Source organism: Vulpes lagopus, chromosome 10, assembly GCF_018345385.1.
Source record: "Vulpes lagopus strain Blue_001 chromosome 10, ASM1834538v1, whole genome shotgun sequence".
NCBI lineage: Eukaryota > Metazoa > Chordata > Mammalia > Carnivora > Canidae > Vulpes > Vulpes lagopus.
In genome coordinates, this window is record NC_054833.1 from 23,263,326 (window position 1) to 23,274,942 (window position 11,617).

Here is an 11,617-nt window from a genome sequence, read left to right on the forward strand (position 1 = left end):
GAGAGAGAGAGAGATTGGCAGAGACACAGGCAGAGGGAGAAGCAGGCTCTCTGCAGGGACCCCGACGCAGGACTCGATCCCAGGACTCCAGGATCGCACCCTGGGCCAAAGGCAGGTGCTAAACCACTGAGCCACCCAGGGATCCCCAAAATTCAAGCATTTTAAGTGTACACGCTGTATACATTGTACACACTGTATAGTGTGATGAACTTTGGTAATTTCATAACCACAATAAAGATACGGAACATTTCCATTACCCTAAAAATGTCCTTGTGTCTCCATACACTTAATCCCCTCTCCTGATCTCACCCCCTGTCAACTACTGATACCTTTATGTCACTACAGTTTTGCCTTTTGTGCACTTTTGGATACACGGAATCAAGCAACATGGAAGTTTTTGTGAAGGAAGTCAACTTCCTTCACTTAGCGGAATGTTTCGAGCTCCCCAGTGCTCATATTTTGTTCCCTTCTATTGCTCAGTATTGCTTAATCCTATGGGTATTCCGGACTTCCTTTATTCACTTAGCCACTGAAGGGCATTCAAGTTGTTTCCAGGTCTTTGTTATCTGAATAACGCTGCCATGAATGTTGGCATTGAGTCTTTGCGTGGCCATGTGATTCATCTCCTGGGGTAAATACTCAGGCATGGGATTGCGGGGTCATAAGTAAGTGCCACTCTGCCACACGGGATTCCAGACTGGTTGTACCATTTTGCATCCCCAGCCGTGGTATATAGAGTTCTAGCTGCTCCCCTCCTCACTGACACATGGTGTGCTCAACCTGGTTTACCTCCGCTGTTCCAGCAGGAGGGTAATGCACCTTGGAGTGGTTTCCATTTGAATCTCCCTGATGAATAATAGTGTTGAACACCTTTGTATGTGCTATCGTCCAGGTATTATTGTTGCTAAACACCATGCTCAGATAGTCCTAGGGGGTGCACCGAACCTAGGCAGGTGTCATTACCACTCATTTATATATGAAGATCTGAGGTCTCTAGTGGCGGCATGACTGATCTAAGTTCCTTCTGGCAGGGTTGGGAGCGAGGCTTCCTAGAACAGTGCATTCTCCAGGCCCCGGGCTCTCGAGCGCTTGGGACAGCTGTTATCAAAGGGCCTCACAGATACATTAGTAATCAGAAGTTTCAACAGGCTGGCGGCACATTTTGACGTTAATAAATTGTCATATGTTTTTGACATTAATAGCTGACAGCAACTCAACATTTGCCAAGTACTTTGTTCTTTTTAGCTGTTGCACCTCTAACCATTTCTACTAGATTTAATAAATGGCAATGTCACATGCTTAATTAGCAAGTGCTGAAAGTTACTTTGCTGTGAAGTAGGCCCCTCTACTAACTTGGCCCATTTGGGGTTTACAGGAGGGAACCCTTCCATTTATCTTCCCATGTTCTGGGGAACACGTAGTAAAGACCCCATGTCACTCAATTTTCCCTCCCCTGTTCCTGGATGCCACAAATACTTTCTACCCTGGTAGGGGTGGTCACTGAATTTAGGACATAGAGCCTGATGGGAGTAAATACCTAATATATGTCAGCTGGCAGAGATGCTAAAAAGGCGGTCTAGTGAAAGAAGAGTCCTTCGGGACTGAGCAAGGAGTGTTGGAGGAGGATGTTAACAGGGTGGGGTGTGTGTTTTACTCCCAGGAATACAAACCAAGACCTGAAGCTCTTGGGCTTCCCCAGCCAGCCACTGGGGGAAAACAGATAGAAGCCAGAGTTAGGAGAATGTTCCAGATCTCCTAGAAAAGGCAATAATTATGAGTGCTCTTGGAACCACGGTTCTAGAATTTTCTGTGTTTTTTTTATTCTGTTATCTCCCTTGCTTGTTACTTCTATGACCTTGTCTCTTTTGCTCTTTTTAAAAGTGAAATTCTCTAAAGTCCAAAGGACTTACAAATTTATTTTTAGGAGAAGGGTAGGAAAAGGGCCCGGGGAGTTAGTAAAACTGAGGGAGAGAGGTTTTTAAAAGGCAAAAGAACTCCCTAATTTTCTAAGATTTGAAGAAAGATGGAGATTGATAAAATAGTGCTTAGGCCTCACATGTGGGCAGGTGTGTGTGGGCATGTGTGCGTGCATGGTTGTGCGTGTGGTTGTGTGGGGCGGGTGTATGTATTTGCATATTTGTGTGGATGTGTGGAGGTGCATCCCCGCCTGTGTGTTAGGGTCCAGGGGAGGAGGGATCTATTGGAGTGCCCCAGCCAAGGGCATCGCTTTGGTTCTCTGTGATCATTTACTCTTTGGAGCAAATTAATTAAATCCCTACCTTGAGAGTATTTTTAATGAGGATGGAGGAAGGAAGAATTTGGGTGAAAGGGAGTACACAAGCCTCCACTCAGTATCGCTGTCGGGTCTTTGCTATGCTTTTCTTTCCTTGCCAACTACCTAAAAAGTCACAATTCCGTCAGAGGTCAGCTGCTCGCTGCCCCAAATCGAAGAATCTTTGATCCGTTATTTCCTTTTGAAATGTCTTGTTGCTGTACTTCCCTCCCGCATGATCAGATCTGCTCCGAAGTGCTCGATGCCACCCATTTGCCAGGCAATGGTCATGCACCTCATGTGCCCGTGCGGGTCGGCTAACTGCTGCCCCCCGCCCCGGGTTCCACCGTGATGACTCCCATCTCATCCAGTGTGTCTGGGGTGCAGCCCGGGCACTGGGCTCTTCAAAATCTCCCAGGAGATTCTCCTATGTACTGAGGGTGGGGACTATTCACTGCCGGAAGGAATGGGAATGGTATTTTTTTTTTTTTTAAACTTGAGCGACTTGGTTTTTTCTACTGAATAACATTACTCAGTTTATTACTCAGGCGGTTTTTACTGAGTCCACTCTTATGGTTTACAGATGGGGAAGCTCTAACCACATCTGGAATTCCACATTGTCCGTAAGAAGACAGTTCCCATGCCTACAGGATCCTTGGTCCTGGAGTTCCCATTTACAGCCCCTTGGAAGGGGCCCGTGACTGAGGTTTGTATTTGCAACTCTTTGCATGAGTCAGGAGTTAAGACGGACTTTTCAGTGGGAAACTGAGTAAGGAAGATGAATGTCGAGATGTGAAAAAAGAGGTGATCCCTTCAGATTATTTTTATCTTGTTTTAGATATTCGAACACCAAAATAGGCTCAACACCAAGTTAGGCTTTCAAGAGAAGCCGAGCATGTGTTCCAACCACAGCAAGAGTCTGGGGTTATAATTCTCTGCTACCTACAATAAAGTTATTTCGAGTACAAATAAAAAGCTAGTGATAAAAGGGACCAGTTTAGAACAATTGTGCTATAGTCACCAACCGTCGCACAAGCAGTGCCCGAGGAAGTCAGATCATTGGCCATAAACAGGCTATATTTAGATGACTTTCCATCCCAACTCATTTCCAGACCTGGTCAGGGCCACAGCGGCTTCCCACTTGGTCATTTTTGTCTATCAGGGGCTTGTTCCCTTATAATCTGGGGTCCCTCCCTTTTCCCAGGCTCCCTTGGAAACCACCGTGTGGTTGCACATCAGCATAGAGCCCCAGCCAACCAGGCGGCCACCGGACACCGGACCTCAAGACGAATGAGTTTAGTGTGTCTGGGCCGTGTGAGGTGGCCGTGAGGTCTAGTCTGGTGGCTGCTTGCCCTCCGGATGCCACCCAGGCGCTGGGTCACACGGGCTCCAAGACTCCTCAAGTCTTGGGTGTCCTCCCATTATCCCTCCACCAACTCTCAATGAACCATTACAGGGAGGGGGGGTACCGGGGGAGGGGGAGAAGGAGAAACAGAGATTCCCCACAAGGGTAAGTTCCATCGTAAGGCTGTGCCGAGTAGATCTTGACTAACTACGTCCCCTAAAGAACTTTCTTGTTTAAGAAATGAAAAGAAATCACCTTCCTTTAAGACTCCCAGAGACTGTAATGATCACATTAACCCAAAGAAGGCAGCTCCACCGCTCCATGCCCCTCAGGAGGGCTTCTGTCAAAAAACCAGAAGAGAGGTGTTAGAGAGGGAGTCGGGAACTCAGAACCCTTGTACATGGCTGGTGGGAAAGGAAGATGGTGCATCTGTTACGGAAAATAAGTACGGTATTTCCTCAAAACATTAAATCGAGTATTACTATATGATCCAGCAACTCCACTTCCAGGTATATACCCCAAAGGATGGAAAGCAAGGACTCGATGAGATGCCAAGCCACGGCATCTTGAGTAGGCCATGCTCAGAGCAGCATCATTCACAACAGCCCCAAAGTGGAAGCATCCCAGGCGTCCACTCGTGGATGAACGGATAAATAAAATGTGGTGTATACATATATTTGGAATCATAATTATATGATTATAACATATATAATCATATTACATACCAGGCCTAAAAGGTAATTCTGGCACATGCCAGACAACGGATGAATCTCGAGGACACGATGCTCAGTGAAATAAGCCAGTCACAAAAGGACAAATACTGGATGATCCCACTTGCATGAAGTCTCTAGTCAAATCCAGAGACAGGACGTAGAGCGGTGGTCAACAGGGACTGGGGGAGGTGGGAGTGAGGAGTTACTGTTTAACGGGCACTGAGTTTCAGTTTTGCAAGATGAAAAGGATCCTGTGGTTGGATGGTGGTTGCGCAACAGTGTGAATGCACTTGACGCCATTGGGCTGTACACTTAAGACTCGTTAAGATGATAAACCTTATGTTGGTGTATTTGCCACAATCTTTAAGAAAAGGAAGCAGTGGAAGACGAGGTGTCAGGGTGGAGATCATTGACCTCTTCATCCGGGGACCCCTGCCACTGTGCATACGCTTCACAGAGTCACTCCAACCTCCAGTCATGGTCGTCGATCTTTCTCTCCACACGGGTGGGGCCTCCGGTCAGCATCGTCTAGCACCCACGGTGGGACTAGCACCCAGTTCTCACAGCACAGCTTGGGCCTTTGCTTATTTCTCCTTATGTTTGTTTGGGTTTTAGTTTTTCTAACTGTGATACTTATTAGAAGTATCTAATTTCTAACTCTATTAGAAAACGGTTACTTTCTCCGGACCAACATTTCTATTCATCAGGCACCCAAGCACCATAAAATAAATATGCAAGACCGCTTTCATGTTTCCTTGAAGTTGACATCTTTTTGGGTGGGGTAGATTCGATTCACAATGTTCTGAGAGCTTCCAGCTTCGGAGCATCGTGTATAAATGTGAGACCTTTGTTCTCTACTTTACCGAAGGTAATGTCCCTTGGAAGAAGCTCAAAGTGCAAAAAAAAAAAAAAAATAGCTCAAAGTGCTTTATAAAAACTCCATCTTATTAATAATCTCTTTCCCACGTGATTACGGGGGTAGAATGAAAACACTAGGATCTTCCAGTTATGAAGAAATAGAGTCCAGGCTTCCAGATCACACAGCTAGAGGGTGAAATACCCAAAGGAGTAAGCCTCCCTGGACCACAGTACTCCAGGCCAGTTCCCAAGTGTGCTCCAACAGTTCCCTCTGTCTACACTGGAGATATTCACAGCAAGTGGCCGAAACTTCACTGAAATGCGCTGTTAAAGACAAACTCCATCAAACTTGGCTTACATGTTCAACTTCAAACACACCATCCTCAAGGGGTATGTGGATGGGTGAAGAAGTGAGCTTTCTGGCTGCGAGAGAACCTAAACTCTGAGCGTGTATGTGGCGTCCAGAATCTGCATAAATCAAACATGAAAACCAGCATTTTAACTTAAATACAAAAGAAACACAGGCTTTCATTCCTTTCAGACATTGTCACAAGCACTTTTGGTCACTTGTAACCCTCAGGGGCAGGGATGGCAATGGCTTCAATATTCTGTTTATGAAAAAGCAACATCATCAAACACCCTAGAAGTCTGGGCATCTTTGGGGAGCCCTGAACGACTCAGAAATTTGGCTCACTCTCTGGGGACAGGGGAAAAAAATCAAACCGTACAAAAATGAGATTATTATTTTTTTTCTTCTGTGCTTCCTTCTGCATTTGATGCTTCCTGGGGAATTCTTTTCATTGGCAGATCATGGATTGGTTTCTAGGGCTTTAGCAGGAGACCATCTCCATCCCCCCCATCCCCATCTCCATCCCTCCATCCCCATCCCCATCCTGTCCCTCCATCCCCATCCCCATCCCCATCCTCATCTCCCCATCGCCATCCCTATCCCTCCATCCCCATCCCCATTCCCCAATCCCCCATCCCCATCCCCCATCCCCATCTCCCCATTCCCGTCCCCATCCCTTCCCCATCCCCACCCCACCCCACCCCCATTCCCCCATCCCCATCCCCATCCCTACCCCATCCCCCATCCCCATCCCCCGTCCCTTCCCCCATCCTCATCCCCCCATCCCCATCCCCACCCCACCCCCATCCCCATCCCCAGCGCGGCCCGTGCGGGCGGTGGCGCGGCCCGGCCACCAGGGGGCAGTGGCGTCATTCGCCAGCCCGCGCCCCCGCCCGCGCCCTGGGGCGGCCGGTCCCGAGCCCGCGGCCTGGCTGCGCTCCGTCATTGTTTTCTGATTTATAAAGCGCCATCCCCGCGCCGCCCCCGCCCCCCGCTCCAGGGGGAGCTCTCGGGAGCGCTAACGAGCAGCCCGAGCAAGGTGGGCCGCTGGCCGGCAGGTGGACACCTGCAGGGAGAGCTGTGGCCGCGGGGCTGGTGGCGCAGCACCGCGGGGTCGGGCTTGTCCCCGCCAGCAGCGGAGGCGGCTCAGTCCCGGGGGTGGGGGGATGGGGGATGGGGCGACGGGGGCAGCTCTGGACCCTGAGCCAGGCCTGGCCGCCCCACCTCCTGGTCTGCAGGGCCTGGGGACGCTGGGGACGCCAGGCCTGAGTCGGGGCGGGCGCGGGGCCTTCTTGTAAGGTCGGCAGGAGGAGGAGATGAGGCTTGGGGGCCCCGACAGGGCAGGGGCTGGAGCACCCCTGGGGCACCTCAGGCGGGCCTGTGGGTAAGACACCAACCAAAAGCAATGATAGAAATGACAGCTCCTGGAGTCCAGGGGAGAGGACGAGCCCCCGGGAGCTGGCAGGGCCTGTGACACCAGGCGGAGGGGCTCGGGCACTTCCTTCCAAGGCTCCTGGTTCACCTTAGAAGCCGGGTGGGCACCGCCTTCACCTCTGCTCAGGGTGGCGGGGACCTGGGTCAGGCTGCAGGCTCCCTGGCCAAGGAGGCAATGCAGGGCTGGAAGGAAGCCCCAGGCCCTCCACACCAGCTCCGCCGCTCCTGTGCTTTGCTGGCCTCCGAAGGAACCCCGGATGCACATGCACCCACACACCGGCAGTGCGTGTCCCGCAGAACCTCCCAAGGAGGTGGCCTCCGTCCCACAGGTGTTCCCGCCAGGTGAGAGGAGAGGACAGGCAGCTGGAGCCGCCAGGCCAGGCCCGTGTACCTTTCTCCCGCCACCGGAGGGGAGCAGGTGCAGCCGCAGGGCAGTCAGGCGCTGGGCCCAGAGGCTGCGGGGGACCTGGACCACTGCGGCCCGGGGGACAGGGAGGGGACCCTTCCCGAGCAGCCCTCAGCCCTAGAGGAAGGCCATGAGCTGTGCACGTTTGATTAAGGGAAAGGTCAAGGACAGAGGAAACAGGCCTCCCTGCACCGAGGGTACCTGAGCCTTTCGGTTCACTGGTATTTTTAACACCAGCACCATCATTCTGCCTCGGTTAGAAGAATCCCTCCTGCTAGAAAATCGCAAGCCCTGGGAAAAGTCTCCGGGCATGGCGGATGTCACCATAAGACAATGGCATGTGCGTTGCAGTGGTAAACGGGGAGCAGAGGATTGAAACAAGGAGAGAAAGGCTGGGGCCCCCGGAGGCGGGAGCCGGGGAGCCGGGCAGCCGGGCAGCCGGGCAGCCGGGGCGGCCAGGTCTATCCGGGCTCGGCTGAGTCGAGAGGGAGGCGAGGACGACCTGGAAGGATTTGCGGGTGCAGTTAGGGATGAGCAGAGAGGGGTCGCCGGCCCTCCTGGGATGTCCAACCCAGAGGCGGAAAAGGCAGACAAACTGGCCAAGGGGGCTTGTCTCCAGCCAACCTGCCAACTCTGGGAAAAAAACGGGTTGCCACGAAGAGACAGCGGGTGGAGGCTGGAGGTGGAGGTCCCGGGCCCAGCCGAGCTCCTGGTCTCGGCTCTCCCTAGTCATCCCTCAACCGCGAGCCCCTGGCAGAGCCGGGCGTGCCCGCCTATTTTTTGTCGCACGCATCCGTGTAATCTGTTCAAGAGCCCGGGGACGCCAAGCTCAAGTGGATGCGGGCTTGAGTCACGCTGCCTCTGGCTTGGGGCCGCTGTGGGCGGGGTGGCCGGGCCGGGCGGGGTCGCCCCGGTGGGGTCTGCAGCCCGGCTGTGGCTCCAGATATCTGCCCCGGGGCTGACTCTCAGCTTGGCCGGGACAGCTGAAATCTGAGTGGGTGGACACCGACATCATCCTCTGATTTCCACAGCTGTGCTTTCCACGGTCCCCTCTCCTTCCTCCCCCGGCCAGTGTCTTGGAGGCGTTAGGAGGTGAGGGAGAAAGTTCCCTATTTCCAATTTTCCTGGAATGGAAAGAATGGCTGGTCTCCAAGAAAGTCAACATCTTCCATGACAAAGGACTTGCCTCAACAAGTTGTTGTAGAGTGTTAACATTTTTTAAAAAGTGTGCCACTTCCTGAGCCCTAGTCTAGATGTTTTGCGTATCATAAATGATCCACTTTAAGCTTCGGACAGTCCTAGGAGGGAGCTACTATTATCCCCACCCTGCAGATGTAGAAACTGAGGCCCGCGGTAGTTTTATGGGACTCACTCAAGGTCCCAGCAGGCAGTGGTAGATTTGGGATTTGAAGTCAGGTCTCAGACTTGGAACCCTGGGTATCTCCTCTTTATTTCCACTATTTTTGTTGTTGTTGATGTTCTTATTGAAAATGGCTTTATAGATTTTGTAAAATAAAGCATGGAACGTCACCTCGAGGACTACCACGCAGGGATAACCAGAAACAGGTTAATGAGTATTCTTCAAGACATCTGTCTTCTGCTTTCATTTTAAGACAAGCTGGTCAATACCCAGGTTATTCCTACTTTGAAATTGGTCACAACACATTGAATTGAGTTGAAGTGGGTGGCTTTTGGTCTTCAGACTTTGTCTAACCGGGTGGGCCTCTGTTCTATGCGGGAGGAAGTGCCTTTCTGCAGCTCATGCTGCAGAAATGACCCCAAAGTCAGCTTTGTGCTTATCAAAATTCTGATCAGGCAACTTTTGGATCTGCTGTCTTCCTAAAGGTGTGCAGGGACCCAGGCTTCCATCCTGTAGCTATGCCCTCTGGAGCACGTGGCTTCCAGGATTACCAAGGCAAGGAAGAGAGGACCAGGGGGCAGGTGGGAAGCTTTTAAGGCCATATTCTACTGTCAAAATTAGAGTCTCGTGCCACCCCAAGAAGGACAAGAATTGATTAGGTGCCACTGTGCAAATCAGATCTAACCTTCATACTTTTCATGATATCTCTGTTGTCTCTCGGATATATTAACATATTTTTGGATGATAGTTCCAGGATTTGGAAGCAGAATGATCTGTGATGGTGAGAACTTGTCATTGGATTTAGGGCCCACCCTAATCCATTTCAAATCTATAACTCAATTATAGCTGCAAAGACTCTCTTTCCAAATAATGTCACATTGACAGGTTCTGGGTGGATGTCTGTTTTTCTGTGTGTGTGGGGGTGGTGGTGGTGGTGGTGCATGATTCAACCCCCTACAAGCACTATCTAGAAAGAATAAATGTTAACATATTTTCATATGCCCCTGGTATTTTTTTTATTAAAAAACTAAATGTTACTAACAAAATGGAAGTCTTCTTTAGGACCAAGAAGGTCCCATTTCTCCTCATGCTCTACCTTCCCTCATCCTCTCCCTCCACAGACCCAGAACCCTGAGCAATTTACTGTATATCATTCTAGATCACATTTTTATATTTTCATTACACTCATTTTTTCCGTAATAAAAGGATAGTATAACTTTATTTTTTTTAAGTTTATGTAGGTGGCATCTTGTTGTATACATTGTTTAAGACTATTTTGTATATTAAACATTTTGTTTTCAAGAGCTGTTCCAGTGGAAAAGCATAAACATAATTATTCATTTTAATGAATATTTTAAATTCCATTATACGAATATGGTGCTTTTAATTTGTGCCTCCAATAATGTTGGGAATTTAAATTGTCTTCGAATTTTTTTCTTACAAACCAGTTAGTGGTAGGGTTCTTCAGAGAAACAGAACCAATAGGATGTGTGTGTGTGTGTGTGTGTGTGTGTGTGTGTATGTGGTCTGTGTGTGCACATGTAAAGTAATTATCTATACCTATATGGATCTATACATCTAGGAATATATCTCAATATGTATATTGAGAAAGAGAGAGGGAATTATTTTAGGGAATCAACTCACATGATTATGGAGGCTGGCAAGTCCAAAGTTTGCAGAGTAGACCAGTAGGCTGAAGACCCAAGGAGGAACTGCAGCTCAAGTCCAAAACTGGCAGGATTCCTTCTTCTTTGGGAGAGGTCAGTCTTTTCTTTAAAACTTCATCTGATTGGTTGAGGCCCACTCACATTAGGGGCACAATCCTTATTATGGAGAGCAATCTGTTTTACTCAAAGTCTATTGGTTTAAATGGTGGTCCCACCCCAAAAAAATGTCTTCACAATGGATCACAAGATAAATGGGGGTCCTGGCTGGCATTTTATATTTGTGAAATGGATTTGATTCTTTAAATAAAAATTATGATTGTTTTGGTACACAAACAATATGTGAGTGCACACTCTGTGAAATATGCAAGATGATATGGAAGTACAAAGAGCGAAAGTCTATATGGCCATCCTTTAGAATGCAGCTATTGGAAGGATGAAACTGGGCACTCCACTTTCTTCACTGGCTTTTTCCTCATTATGAGGAGCTTGAACATTTCTTCAATTATTAGTGAGTAATTGAGGGTTTTTTTGTTTTGTTTTGTTTTGTTTTTTTGAAAATCACATAGATTAAGCCGGAGTCAGGTTCTTTCTCCAGACCCGAGGCAGCTTCTGTCCCCTTGCCTTAGAAGCAGATACGATTATAACAATTCTCTAAGGCCTCAGGTCCACGCATCCTTACAGCTGCTACTTCTTAACAGGATCGTTCACTTTCGGTAGCATCAAACGCAAATAAGCAGTAGTCCTCTAGCTTTAAAAATCCATTTTCAGGAACCCACAAACATTTCATGAAACCTGTGGCATGTACGTGACCTACTTATAGGTACTGTTTTCCTCTCTGTCCTCTCTCTATGACCTCCATCTCCTCTATTATGCCCTGGTTTGCTTAATTCAGGATTTCTCAACCTCAGCACTATTGATACTGGGGCTGGATAATTTTGTGCTATGGGAACTGTCCTGTGCATTGCCAGATGGTTAGCAGCCCCCCTGGATGCCAGTGGCATCCCCTCCCCAATTGTGACGACCCAAAATGTCTCCAGACCTTGCCAAATGTCCCCTGGGGGCAAAATCACCTACAGTTGAGAACCACTGATTTAACTGAAAAAAAATAAAATAAAATACCTATAGCAGAGTCTTTCAGAGAAAGTACTCACTCACCCACATTCACCTAGCAAATACTGAAGCAGAAAGGAAACAAGAGTTTGAAAACATCACC